The following is a 14,276-nucleotide window of genomic DNA, read 5'->3' as shown; positions in this document are numbered from 1 at the left end:
TATTACTGGCATAAAAATAGACACATAGACCAGACCAATGGTATAGATTAGAGAGTCCAGAATTTAACTCATATGTATACAGTTAAATAATCTATATATATAAAAGCCAAGTGACCAGAACATGGCAATATTTGAATGATCGGAACAACCAGAACGACCGGTCACCGTGAAACACTGTAGCAGACAACTGGCCGGATTGGGCCCCTGATCAGCCCCATCAACCATCAGCAGCCCCTCCCCTTGGCTGGCCCCTCCACAGATCCCCCACCCTGATTGGGAGCAGGGATGGCTGGCCAACCCCCCATGCACAAATTCATGCACTGGGCCTCTAGTATTTCATAAAAGAGCCAAGACCACCCAACTGGAAAAGGAGAGTATTCAACAAATGGAAGAGGAAAAACAAGAGCAGAAAATGAAACCAGATCCCTATTTTACATTATTCATACAAATTAACTTGAAATAGATCAAAGCTTTAAACAGAATACCAAATATCATAAAAGTACCAGCAGAAAACACAGGGAAGAAGTTCCTCCAAATTGATCTTGGCAGTGATATTTTAGAAATGACACTAAAAAGCACAAACCAAACTATCAGTAATCAATATCAAACCTAAAACCATCTGCACAGCAAAAAAAGGAATCAACAAAATAAAAGACAACCTATAAAATGGGAGAGAACATCTACAAGCCATATATCTGATAAGGGATTAATACCCCAGATATGTATTAAAAACTCCTAAAATTTAATAGTAAAAACAAACAATTCATTTGAAAAATGGGCTAAAAACCTGAATATATCTTTTTCCACCCAACAAACAAATGTCTCCAATGTATTCCAGTATATCATTAATACACTGGGGAGAAAAAAATAGTGAAAGAGACCTGGGAAAACATAATTTAAAATGGATTTTAAAACAGTATTTATTTTGGCACAAGAACAACGCCACTGCCCTGGGAGCCTCCAAACCTCTCTCTTTGCAGCAGCCTGACTGGACCATCAGGGAGGAGCTTCTTGGAAGCCCCAGAGTGATGTGCTGATTGCCTTCATTCAGACCCAGCAGCTGCATGTGGCCATGGCTGATGCGTTCCTGGAGCACAGGTGAGACCCTGACATTGTCTCACTGTCCATCACAGCTTTGAACCCTGGCATCTTCTGGCCCGGCTTTCTGATCAGTGGAGATGTTGAAGGAGATGATTAAGTCTGCAATAAATGTGGCTCCTCTGAACTTCTTTCCTGTAACTCACAAGTACCAGGCAGAGACTATCAAGAACATGCACAGCCTCAGAAAGCTTTACTCTTGATCCCGTTCTTTACCGGCCTGTTGCTGTGACCCTGGAGCCTAAAGGACCCAATATCTGAACTGGGCTCATCAAGGGCAGCAGGACCCTGGAGGAGGAGCTGAAAAAAGGCGCACTCTCAAGATCATGCTAGATAAGGCATACATGGAAGTGTGAGGAAGACACCCTGAAATATAAAAAATGACCTTTGCAAAGTGGTGGAAGTGGGCAGCAAGATCTACATGAATGGTGGACATGACTTTGCAGGTGAAGGAGAAAGGTGCTGACTTCTTGGTGACAGGGGTGGAGAATGGTGGCTCTTGGGGCATCAAGAAAGGTGTGAACCTCCCTGGGGCTACTGTGGACATGCCTGCCTGTCAGAACAGAACACCCAAGATCTGAATTTGGGGGTAGAGCAGGATGCAGATATGGTGTTGGTCTTTCATCCACAGGCATCCTATATCCACAAAGTCAGAAAGTTTCTGGAAGAAAAGGAAAGAACATCAAGGTAATGAGCAAAATCGAGAACCACAAGGGGATTCAGAGGTTTGATGAGATTCTGGAAGTCAGTCATGCGATCACAGTAGCTCAGTGGTGGTCTAGGCATTGTGATTCTAAACAGAGAAGGTCTTTTTGCTCAAAAGGTGATAATTGGGTGGTGCATCCACGCTGGGGAGCTTGTCATCTGTGCCATGCAGGTGCTGAAGAGCAGCGGGTTCCACTGGGGCTGAGGGCAGTGATGTGGCCAATGTGGTCCTGAATGGAGCCGACTGCATCATGCTGTCTGTGGAGACTCACATGGAGGCCTAACCCTGGAGGCCGTGTGCATGCAGTGCCTGATGGCGGGTGAGGCAGAGGCTGATATCTACCACCTGCAATTATTAGAGGAACTCCGCTGCCTGACGCCCATTCCCCACAGAGGCTGCTGCCTTGGGTGTTGTGGGGGCCTTCTTCAAGTACCCCAATGGGGCCATAATTGTCCTCACCAAGTCTGGCAGGTCTGCTCACCAGGTGACCAGGTATTCACCGGTGCCCCCTCATTTCTGTGACCGAAAATCATCAGACAACTCTCCAGGCTCACCTGTACTGTGGAATCTTCCCTGTGTGTATAAGGACCCAGTGCAGGAGGCCTGGGCTGAGAACTTGGCCCAGTGAACCGGGTGAACTTGGTCATGAATGTTGGCAAGGGTTGACCCAATGGCATCTGGCTCTGGCTTCACCAACACCATGCTGTAGTGCTTGTTCAGTGATGGGCCTCAGAGCCCCTCATTCAACCCTGTCTCATCTCCTCCCCCACAACCCATCCCTTAGGCCAGCCGTGAGGGTAGAGTTTACATGGGGCTATAGTGTGGCACTGGTGTGCTGGGACACCAGTGAAAAAGGTTAATGCCTCTGTAAAACATGGCCATTTTTAAGTCCTGCTCAGGTGAGGTAACCCAGAGCTAGGCTGCCCATCTTATGGCCCCACCTAAGCAAGAGGGGCAAGGGTGTAGGACTGGAGGCTCCAGAGCTTAACATAGAGGACAAGTTCCTGCTTCTCCTCCTTTGAGCACTCCCTTCAGTTCCTGTAGAAATGAACACTCAGTGAACTCCCAAGCCTGGCCTGGGGTCAGGAGAGAGCCAGCTACAGAGGCCAGTGGTTCCAGTTTCTCGAGATTCTGGCTCTTGCCTTCCACTTGCTTCTCCAATCCCCTGAGCTTCCCACACTCCCCCATGCCCTGCACTGTGCACTTCTGTTCCTGCACTGCACTCAGCTATCTTAGACAAACACCCTCACATTCATTTCCCCTCTACTGCAGCCGCCTCTGGGCCTGTTGCTATAGAGTCTACCTGTATCTCAGTAAACAGCAACTGAAGCAAAACAAACAAATAGCAGCATTAATTTCAAAATACTTTGTTGAAATATATATAAGTAGACAAATACATTTAATTGAATACAAAACCTAAAATAAGCACAATACAAGTATAAGAATTTGATGTTTAGGCTCTGGCTGGTGTAGGTCAGTTGGCTTGGGCATCATTCTATACACTCAGAGGTCTGTAGTAAGAATTTCTAAGATTAGGACCGCATAATCAATAGAAAAAAATGAGTCTGGCTGTGTAGCTCAGTGGTTGAGTGTATACCCATGCAACAGGAGGTCACATCTGATTTCTGGTCAGGGCACATGCCTGGGCTGAGGGCTACATCCCCAGTGGGGGCCATGAAGGTGGAAATGGGTTGATGTTTCTCTCTCTCTCCCTTTCCTTCTCCCTTATTCTCTCTTTATTATTGTTTAATATATTTTATTGTTTTTTTTACAGAGAAGAAGGGAAAGGGATAGAGAGTTAGAAACATCGATCAGCTGCCTCCTGCATACTCCCCACTGGGGATGTGCTTTCAACCAAGGTACATGCCCTTGGCTGGAATCAAACCTGCGACCTTTGAGTCTGCAGCCCGACACTCTATCCACTGAACCAAACTGGTTAGGGCCCTTACTCTCTCTTTAAAAAAATTAATACAAGTATTTTAAAAAGTAATTGATATTTGCTAAAGCATTTTTGTCTGTATTAATATCATACCATATATCTATGTGTGTATTAAATAAATAAATAAATAAATAAATAAATAAATAAATATATGTATATTAATGTATAATTGTAGGAGATAAAATGGCACACTAGTGTTGAATAAATATTTATTAAATGAGTAATTGGGTTATTGATTAAATTATTAATTCAAACATTTCTTCTCTAGATATTATACCTTATTCATTTTTTAAAGATATTGGTGATTATATTTTATATAGAGAGTTTTTATTGTGTATGCAGCCAAATACAGTTTTTTCCTCTATCTGGTCCCCCTCTCTACACCAATAACGTTCTCAATTATGAGATCATTTTCTCCCATTATTTTTCCTTGGCTTTAGTTTTTAGAATTAACACTTTACTTCCTGGAGCATTTACCTTATGGAGGAAAGATTTAGCCTCCTTTTCTTTGCACTTAACCAATTCTCCTTAGACCATTAATTGCATAACACTTTCTTTCCCAACTGAACTGAAATGAAGGGGAATTTAATCTTGTTCCCAACTATCCAAACCAACTACCAGGGCTGCCCTCTATGGGTTTATGACAATAAAAACTCTAACCCCTCAGGTCAGATAATCATATGTATGATAATTAACTCTATGAGTAATTATTGTGTTATGCAAATAAACAATGCAGATGAGTCATTTCATTAAACAAGCACCATGGGGTCATTAGGCTTTGATCTCTGTCCTAGTCTTTTGGGGAAAAATACTTTCTATGAACCACTCTCCTGAACTGCAATAAAACATTACTGGTAAGCTCACATTAAGCTGAATAATATGCAGACTGCTTGATTCGTATTGAATATGTGTCTGGCGGTTGGGGCCCACTGTAATGAACTAGCCCACAAATCACAGCTTAATGGGAATCTACTATTACATATTGCTTAATTAAAAGTTGTGAGCTTATTAACATGTGTCTTTGGCACTGAGCTTTGGGGATGTAATCTCTGTGCAAATAAGACTAGGCTGTAAAAGTTTTATAGATTAACGATGATATTATAGTCCATACCTTAATAACCCATCATTTCCTCAAAGAATTTTTTATATCTTAAATTCTTCTATCCAGCTGTAACAGATTCTTTTGTTTATGTTTTTCAGTGTGTAGGACTCACTGTAATGGGCTAGTTAAAAAAAAATGGTTATATCTTAAATATTTTGTCTGGACACCCTTTCATCATTTAATCTTATTAGCAAAGTTTTCTGGGAGAAAGTCTTAGAGCTTGCCTTTCATTAGAGAGTCTCCAGGTAGTAGAGATCTATTAGGTATGGGTTTGTAGAATTTCCATTATAAATCTCTATTTTCAGAGATTTATAATTCAGCTATAAAAATGTTGCCCTAGGCTTCAAGTTGGAATACAAGGTCTTAGTCTGAGAGGGTACATTGTTAACACACACAAAAAAATTGTGTTGTTGTTTTCATCTTACCAAAATGAAAAAAAGTAATGGCATGTAACCATTTTCAAATACTTTCTGATAAACCACTGTGAGATGGTGTGTGGAGCTTTTTGTTTTGACATGACGTTTTACAGGATGTTTGTTTGTAATTTTTAACTGAGCCATTTGGTAGCCTTTTTTAAATGTCAACATAAAAGATGTCTTTCACATGCCTCATACTCTATCCAGCCTGGATACTTCTGGTCATCTTTGGTGGACCCTTTGATGTAGAGCACTTCTTGAGTTCTTGTAACTCTAATACCTTCATTTACTAAATCCTATTAATATTTAGAAAAGAAGTTATGTTGCTCTAAATAACTGAACTCCATTATTACTATTCTGAGTAATCGTAGGTCCATTTTTATTAGAACTTTAATTTGATACTGCAAGATTAAAAAATATCAGTGACCAAAATGTACTGGAAAGAATGGTGGGAGAAGACCCAGTAATGTTCTTCTATGAGATGGCTGTGTGACTTTGGGAGACTTTCTGAAATGCTCTAAACCTGTTTCTATCTGTCAAAAGAGTTTGAGGACAAAATGATCATTCCTTCAGGATTTGAAGTTTTTATATATCTGCCAATTAATCAGACATAACTTGCCAAGTTCACCAATGACCTCCATGCCACTAAATCAATAGAAATTCTTTTAGTCTTCAATTTAATCTCTCCATAATATTCTAAATAGATGACCACTTACCACATTTGGAAGGGTTAGGTTCTAAATTACCTTAATGTCAGGTATTTGTGGTTGTTTTTCTGTTTTTGCTTTTTTCCTCCATACATCTCTGCTGTTTCCCTCTCAGATCAACTCAGTCATTAAATGTTGACATTTACAATGGATCCCTCTTTACTGTCCTGTATTTACTCCCTGAGGGAGCTTTCTAGTGGCTTTCCAGAGGCTTCAAATACCATCCATGTACATTTTCCCAAATGTTAATTTGGGGCTCAGATCTCACTTCTGCACCAAAGACCTCTCAGATTCAAATGTTCATACAATTCCTCTTGAATCAGTGTCCATATGATTACTCATAGATTTCCCTACCTCCTAGTCAAAGCAGTTTCTTATGCTAGTAAGAAAAATTAAGCAACAGCTACTGACAATATAATTTGGCCTATTAGTTTATAATAATCAGAGTATAAGGGAAGGACTTAAAAAGGCTATCTGGTAGCTCAGAGTGGATGTAGACCAGGCTTGCAATGAAATTATGAAGTTGCCATTTCCTATTCACTATGTTTAAGATAGGTACCTTCTCTATTTAGGTTCATCTTCTCCCTTTCCATTAGTTTGTTGTTGTTGTTCTGATTGTTTATATATTGGTATATTGGTCAGTCATTTCTATAAGAGAGGCATTCATATATATATATATATATATATATATATATATATATATATGAATTTTATCAACTTTATAAACTAAATCTTTCCATAATTATTTTTTTAGAAAAATTAAATGCTACTATTTAATAAAATGAAAGGTTCTTTATGGTGGAATGTTAAACTTTTCTATTTGAATAGAATGATGATTCTAAGGCCATGGTAACCTTCTCTGACCTGTTCAAATTATACCAAGTAGATAAGACAGAATCAATATAAATTTATATTTCTTAATTAAGAAATTCTACACTTTTAGGATTCTGGTTGTGCTTAGAGTCTTATAGGGAGGAAAGTTGCTCAATTTTTTAGCTCTATCTAGGCCTCCTTCCAAGCTGTCAGAGCTGAGTTCCACTGACTAAGACATGGAAAATGCCATAGACCACGAGAGTGAAACAGTACTTCTATTCCTTACACATAAACATAAGTGATATCATTAAAAGTTTTCTTGTCCAAACCTCATGAGGACTTGTCAAATATTATGGAAGGGGGATTCCACAACACATTTCAGTGGACTAAAGTAAATGATCCTTGAGCTCCTTTCCATTCTGGGATTCCATTAAGCTCACATTTCCTTTCATTGCACATTGATAACATTTCTCCTCCAAGAAAGGATTCATTTAGCACCTACAACATTGCAAGAAGTTAATAGTATTGATTCCATTGATCTGAGCAAGGAAAATCCTGAAGAATGTTCTGGAAGGCCATGACCATTGAAGCATGATGAGCATGGGGACTTCATAACATTAAATAGATTCTAAAGAAAATGTGATTTTTTCTTAGACCAGGTGATTACATAGAAATCCATTCACATCTGAAAATCATTTGAGTCTATTTTCTTTTTCAACAGATCCCCTTTGAGTGAAGCAAAGAATGTTGGTTTATGGCAAATAAACATAAATTATTTTATTCCAACATCTCAGGCCAGATTTCTTTAATTCTGTTGTATGCATAAAGCTTTAACAAGAAAGCCATAATTTTCATGATGGAAAAACACACACATCTATTTTAGGAACAAAGGCTGGGCAAAATGACAACCAATCACTTTGCTGCCCATCTTGGGAACTTAGCATGTTACCTTTTCCAATTAAGTTAATCTTGGTGCCCCAGCCATGAAGACAGAGAGAATCAGTCCACAGATGGAAGATGCTGACAACGCCTTGCCATACTAACAGACAGGAGCTGTGCGTCGCTGAAGGATACCCAGGACCAAACCAGAGATGGTCGGACCTGCATCATCACCATTTGTCCACCAAGCAGATCTGAAATACCATGGCTGACATGTACACATCAGGAACTGTCTGACATTGAAATTGGGGCTCAAAAGAACTGTTGGTCCAGAAAGGAACTCACTACAGACTGATTCATTTGCCTCTAAGCATAACCATTATGGCTTATCTCAGTTTCGGTCCTTATAAAGGAATTCCTTGTATCACATGATCTAGGGGAAATAATGAACAACATAAATTGATGAACAGAAACAGACCTAGAGACAGAGAAACAGCATTCAGATTGTCAGACCTCAGAGGGAGGGTAGGGAAGAGTAGTGGCAAAGGGGAGAGATCAATCAAAGGACTTGTGTGCATGCATATAAGCCTAACCAGTGTCATGGACAATAGGAGGTGGGCATACATGGGGAGGGGTTTGGGATGGGAATGGGAGGATGAGGACAATTATTTGACACCACAATCAATAAAGAAATTTAAAAAAATAAAATAGAAGAATTACTTCAAATCTACTCCTAGTTTAGAATAATTAGAAATTTTGAACAGGTTCAACTTTATTTAATAATTAGAGAAAGAGCATAGAAGAAAGAGAGAGAAAAAAATTGATGTGATCAGTTGCCTCCTGTCCTTGACCAGGGGATCAAATCCGCAACCTAGGCACATACACTGATCAGGAATTGAAGCTGAAACCTTTTGGTGTACGGGAAGATGCTCCAACCAACTGAGCCACACTGGCCAGGGCTATAAACCTACTTTGGCCCACCCCTGTATACATCCAATTATAATATGAAAAAAGTTCTAAGACTGTGAAGAGAGAAGAGAAGTCTTTAAATTGATCTTATTCTATTTAATGAACCTTTTTAACTAAGACTTGACAATTGGATTATTGATGTATGACAGCAATATTAATTCACCTGAATTTGAATATGTGTGAGATAGTATATGTTTTTTATTCTAGTTAGGGTTATAATAGAAATACATTTTAAAATTAATTTTATATCCATATGAAATGTTCCCATTTTAATGGAGACTGTATTGTTCTTCAGGGAGAAATCAGCATTTTTATGTGAAATTGGGTGTGTATTGCTTAATCAAGGCTTTTTCAATTCAATTTACTCACAATAAGTATTCATGAGTACTAACTTTCCTGAGACCCTTTTTTTAATTATAGCTAAATAATTTTTGGTGCAGTTATAGCTAATTATCAAAGAAAAACTAATGAGGCTTCTCATAATACAGTAGTATAACTACTTCTGTTAAGCAACTTAATTCTTATTGGTATGGAATTTTCAGGAAATGTTGCAAAATATTTAACATGTTTTAAAATATAGAAAGTATATATCTTTTTGACAGGGTAAACCCAAAATTGTATTTGACCTCAGTTTTTTGAACTTTAATATTTACTCTGTACATTTCCTCATGTTAAATATGCAATGGGAAAATTATAAGTATCAGTCTTGTTACCCTGTTACTTTTAAGCAGTTGTGAATTCTGAATGTATATCATACATGACATTTTTCTACTAAATAATAAAGATAACTGTATAAAAACTAGAGGCCCAGTACATAAAATTTCCTCAGCCTGGCCTGCACCCTCTCGCTGTCTGGGAGCCACGGAGGCAGGAGAGGCTCCTGCCACTGCCACTGCACTCGCCAGCTGTGAGCCCTGCTCAGAGCTTCTGGCTGAGGGGCACTTCCCCAGTGGGAGCACACTGACCAGCAAGGTGCAGCTCCTGCATTGAGCATCTGCCTCCGGTGGTCAGTGTGCATTATAGCGAGTGATTGTTCCGCCATTTGGTCAATTTGTATATTAGCTTTTAATTAATTATATAGGATATATCAGGATATCTAGATTATTTTTTTTGTAGAATACTACTAAATAACCAAGGTACTATATAAAGATGCATCAGGATATCTAGAATGCTTTTGCAACTGCACATTAACAAATGCTTTTTAAAAATATACTTGGATAGTAGTATTTCCTTTTTTTAAAAAGTTCTCATAGATTTTCTTGCATAGACAAAAAGTTACAGTTAAATGAAACATGTAACTACATGGAAATCAAATTATAAACAAGATATACTAGGCAACTACTAGTAATAATAATGGAAATGTATTTAGATGTCTTATGTGTGTATGGCATACTTAAATCTAATGGTATTACTTTTATTATTTTCCAATAAGGAAACTAAGACTTAGAATGAAGTAATCTGCCTAAATTCACAGGGATTGAGAGTTTGGTAGTGTTCTATGTTGAACTGTGTCCCCTAAATTTATATGTTGGAGTCCTAACTTCTAGAACCTTAAAATGTGACCTTGTTTGGAAAGAGGGTCATTGAAGATGTAATTAGTTACGGTGGGTTTGTACTGTAGTGGGATGGACCCCTACTCTAATAGGACTAATGCCTACATAAAAAGGAGACATGTGCCGAGGAGAATAGTACGTGAAGATGCTTCCACAGGATGAGGAGTGCCCAGTATTGCCAGAAACCACACAGATTTAGGAGTGAGGGATGGAGCAGATTCTCTATCGGAGCCTTCAGAAGAAGCCAATGATGTATACACCTTGATTCGAGCCTCCTGAATAGTGGGGAATACATTTCTACTGTTTAAACCACCCAGTCTGTGAAACTTCATTATGGCAGACCGAGAAAACAGGCAATGAAGATGACACAAGATGTGCTGATGGTAGGACATTTACTGCTTCTTTCTTAGATTATGTCATCGGCTGATAGCTAGGCATCCCCCCACCCCCATTCAACACCTATTCTAAAAGAGGAAGTTCAGTTCAGTAAATATGAGAGTTTAATCAATGGTTAAAATTCTCCTGGTTGGACTGAAAATGGCATTCATCCAGAGGAAATATATAATTTTTATGTAAATGAGAAACAAACATAATTTTGAGTTTGTTATTATTTACAATATATGTTTTCATTACAAATATATTTTACTTTAACATCTGAAGTATTTTCCTTTGATATACTAAACCTTTGAAATCTTTAAAACACTGACAGAATTGATTGACTGGAAAATAGAACTCATATCTTAAGCAGATATTAATCATTTAGGGTAAATATGGGAAGCATTACATAAATGGTTAACTACTGTTAAAATGCAAAACAAACAAAAACCTTCATTAAGCTTTGTATGACAAAATAAATAAATAAATAGCCAATCACCTTATCATATTGCAATTTAAAATGTATTACAAACTTATAAAGAGCTCCTGATATTGCCTTCTAAAATTTTTAATAACCATTCTAACTGGTGTGGCTCAGTTGGTTGAATGTCATCCTGTGCACTGAATGGTGGCAGGTTGAATTTCCAGTCAGGGCCCATAGAGGGTTGAATTCCCTGTCAGGGCACAGACAGTTTGAAGGTTCCATATCCAATTGGGGCACATACAGGAAACACCCAATTAATGTTTCTCTTTCACATCTATGTTACTCTGTCTTTCTCTCTCCCTTTTTCTTTCCCTATCATATATATATATATATATATATATATATATATATATATATATATATATATATATATATATATATATATTAGAGGCCCAGCGCAAGAATTTCTTGCACGGGTAGGGTCCCTATGCCTGGCTGGCGACCATGGAGGATCAGGGCCTTCCAACTGCTGACCTGGGTCTTCCTTTGTTTCACATTGCCCCTTGGTGGTCAGGACACATCATAGCAAGAGATAGAATTTCCTGCCTCCTGGTCAAACTCCTGAGGGGACACTTTGCATATTAGCCAAATACACACACACACACACACACACACACACACACACACACACACACACACACTAGAGGGCCTGGTGCATTGAAATTTGTGCACTGGAGGGGGTCCCTCCTCCCAGCCTGCACCCTCTCACAGTCCAGGAGTGCTCAGGGGATGTCCTACTGATGGCTTAGGCATGGAGAGCAGGCCTAAGCTGCAGTCTGGCCTCCCTCTGTGGGAGGGGACCCAGCCTGCTGATCAGGGATGGCGGTGCTGCCTCCATCACCCCACTGTTGCTGCCTGGCCTCCCTCTGCTGGAGGTTACTGGGCGGGCCAATCAGGGAACAGTGCCTCCTCCCCCAATCGCCATTCCCTCCCTCTGCTCACTGGCATGTGCCTTGGCTGGCCTGTCACTGCCTGCTCACCAGCCCCACCCCTGCCCTTTGGTTGTTCTGCCATTCAGTCGATTTGCATATTGCACTCTTATTATATAGGATATATATTTATATTGATTTCAGATAGGAAAGGAGAAGAAGAGAGAGATAGAAACATAAATGATGAGAGAATTTTTGATCGGCTACCTCCTTCACACCTCACACTGGGGACTGAGCCCTCAACCCAGGCATATGTCCTGACTGGAATGGAATCCTAGCCTCCTGGGTTCATAGGTCGACAACCAACCACTGGACCACCCCAGCTGGGCTCCCCTATCTCTTAAATCAATAAAAACATATCCTTAGTTGAGGATTGACAAAACAAACAAACAAACAATGCTAATGATGTTAATTGTGGAGGATTTACATCATTATGTTCTATAGTATGGCTTAGGTAAGGAAGATTTCAGACGCAGGTTCCAGGTAATGTTAAGTCTGTTTCTTTCAGATTTATAGCATCACAAGCACTAAGTCAACTGTAACAGATCATGGCATTCTACTAACAGTCAGAAACTTAATTCCTCCTCATGTAAGTCTCCTGGTTAAACATCTCAATGTCTTGCCATTAATACAGTTTGCAGCTTGTAATGATTAATGGATTACATTTTTTGTCAAATGTTGATTTTAAGAAACTTTTCAATATAATTGTTTCTGAACTGGAAACATAATCTAGCAATTGCAATACTGCAATCATTTATTCACTATTTTAGAAAAAGTGTCTAGGATAACTATTAGAGATTTATGTCTGCTAATGGCTTAAATTGTTTACATGTTCTAGGTCATTTTAATAATTTGATTATTAATCATTAAAAGTCTCTGTATCTCCTGATAGGTAGCTCTTTTGAAAGCTGGTTAAGCCCCTCTGAGCTTTCCATTGCGTTTTCACTGACTTTTGGCACTGTGACCTGCGATGGGTCAAGCTATTTGACCCATTCAACCAAAATGCATCCCTGAATTGAGAACCTTACAAATTTTAAATTTTTAGTTTTCTGCGTTTACCAGGATGAACAGAACTGCTTCCTGAAATATAATATAGTTATCTCAAGTGGTTTAAAATTGCGATACATAGCTCTTTTAACTATGTACTATTTGAACCCACTTCAGATTCACAAAATACTTGTCAGGTAAATAATTTGTTTTAGGTTTTCTTTAGAAATGGGCATCAAGATGAACTTAAATTTACATAGAAGAAGGTCTGTATCAACATTGACACTTGCTCAAGTACTAACACATGCTGACAACTTACAGGAATTTCTATAAAATATAATAGGGGTGAGGCAGGAAGGAAAGAATTTTCTACAAAAAAAAAAAAGAAGAGAGAAAAAAAAAAAAAGAAGGAAAAAAAAGCCTCAAGTGTTGAGGGTAAAATTGTGTCCAGGGTCAGTCATCTTTGAGTTTCTTCTCCACCTCATCGAAGAGCCCAAGCCAATAATTGCTATTCCAACACAGGGATCTCACTGAATCACTTTGAAAGAAAGATCATGTTGACAAGCAGTAGAGTTGTGACTGTACCTATATCATAAAAGGGGGGAATTAAACCTGGCAAAGGATATGACTTTGGGTTATATCTGATTGCCATATCATATGTGACAAATAATCTTCTCTTATAATTACAACATCCCTGGGGCTGCATATTACTGTGACTCATGCCTACTTCAAATAGTTACTTGAATTTGTGACTAGACCAAGATGGACAATAGAAAACATTGGTTTAGTACAGCGTTTTTCAACCGCTGTTCCGCGGCACACTAGTGTGCCGCAAGATGTTGCCTGGTGTGCCGTAGGTGCAGACAAGACAAGAATTTTATAATTTTTCACTATTTTGTTTACATAACATTTCATAATAAAGTAATTATAAAATACTTTCTTTGTGTTTATTTGATTCCTATTCAAGAGAATTACTTTATATATAGTCAATATAGGCACAGAGTTAAATTTTTTAACATTTTCTAATGGTGGTGTGCCTCGTGATTTTTTTCATGAAACAAGTGTGCCTTTGCCCAAAAAAGGTTGAAAAACACTGGTTTAGTATAATTTAAATTTCCCCTGAAAAGTTCAAGTAGAGAGCCACTAATTAATCTTTGAGAAAATTTTATCTCCCATGCAGTATGTAACACAGATCTTCCTATACATGAGTAGCAATTTGAAAAATAGACCAAACATTTGGGAAGACATTACAGTCCCCAAGAACAGGGTTTATATAATAAGAGGAAGTATTTCAAGTAAATAGTGTTACTACAAGAAAT

The 14,276-nt window shown here is 38.6% G+C and overlaps 1 long non-coding RNA gene and 1 pseudogene across 2 annotated transcripts in view; one reads left to right on the top strand and one right to left on the bottom strand.

Annotated features, from left to right (window-relative positions):
* Positions 1-2,470, top strand: part of LOC311617430 (pyruvate kinase PKM-like) — a 61,980-nt pseudogene extending 59,510 nt beyond the window's left edge. The window contains exon 2 of the transcript in view: positions 1,001-2,470. The product of the transcript in view is annotated as a pyruvate kinase PKM-like (transcript). The remainder of the gene's footprint in view (positions 1-1,000) is intronic.
* The window catches only part of LOC311618395, a 714,645-nt gene that overhangs the window by 367,321 nt on the left and 333,048 nt on the right, over positions 1-14,276 (bottom strand). The window lies entirely within an intron of this gene.

This window comes from Pipistrellus hanaki (assembly GCF_964339955.1).
Source record: "Pipistrellus hanaki genome assembly, chromosome: 2".
Classification (NCBI taxonomy): Eukaryota; Metazoa; Chordata; class Mammalia; order Chiroptera; family Vespertilionidae; genus Pipistrellus; species Pipistrellus hanaki.
This window is presented reverse-complemented; position numbering and strand designations above follow the sequence as displayed.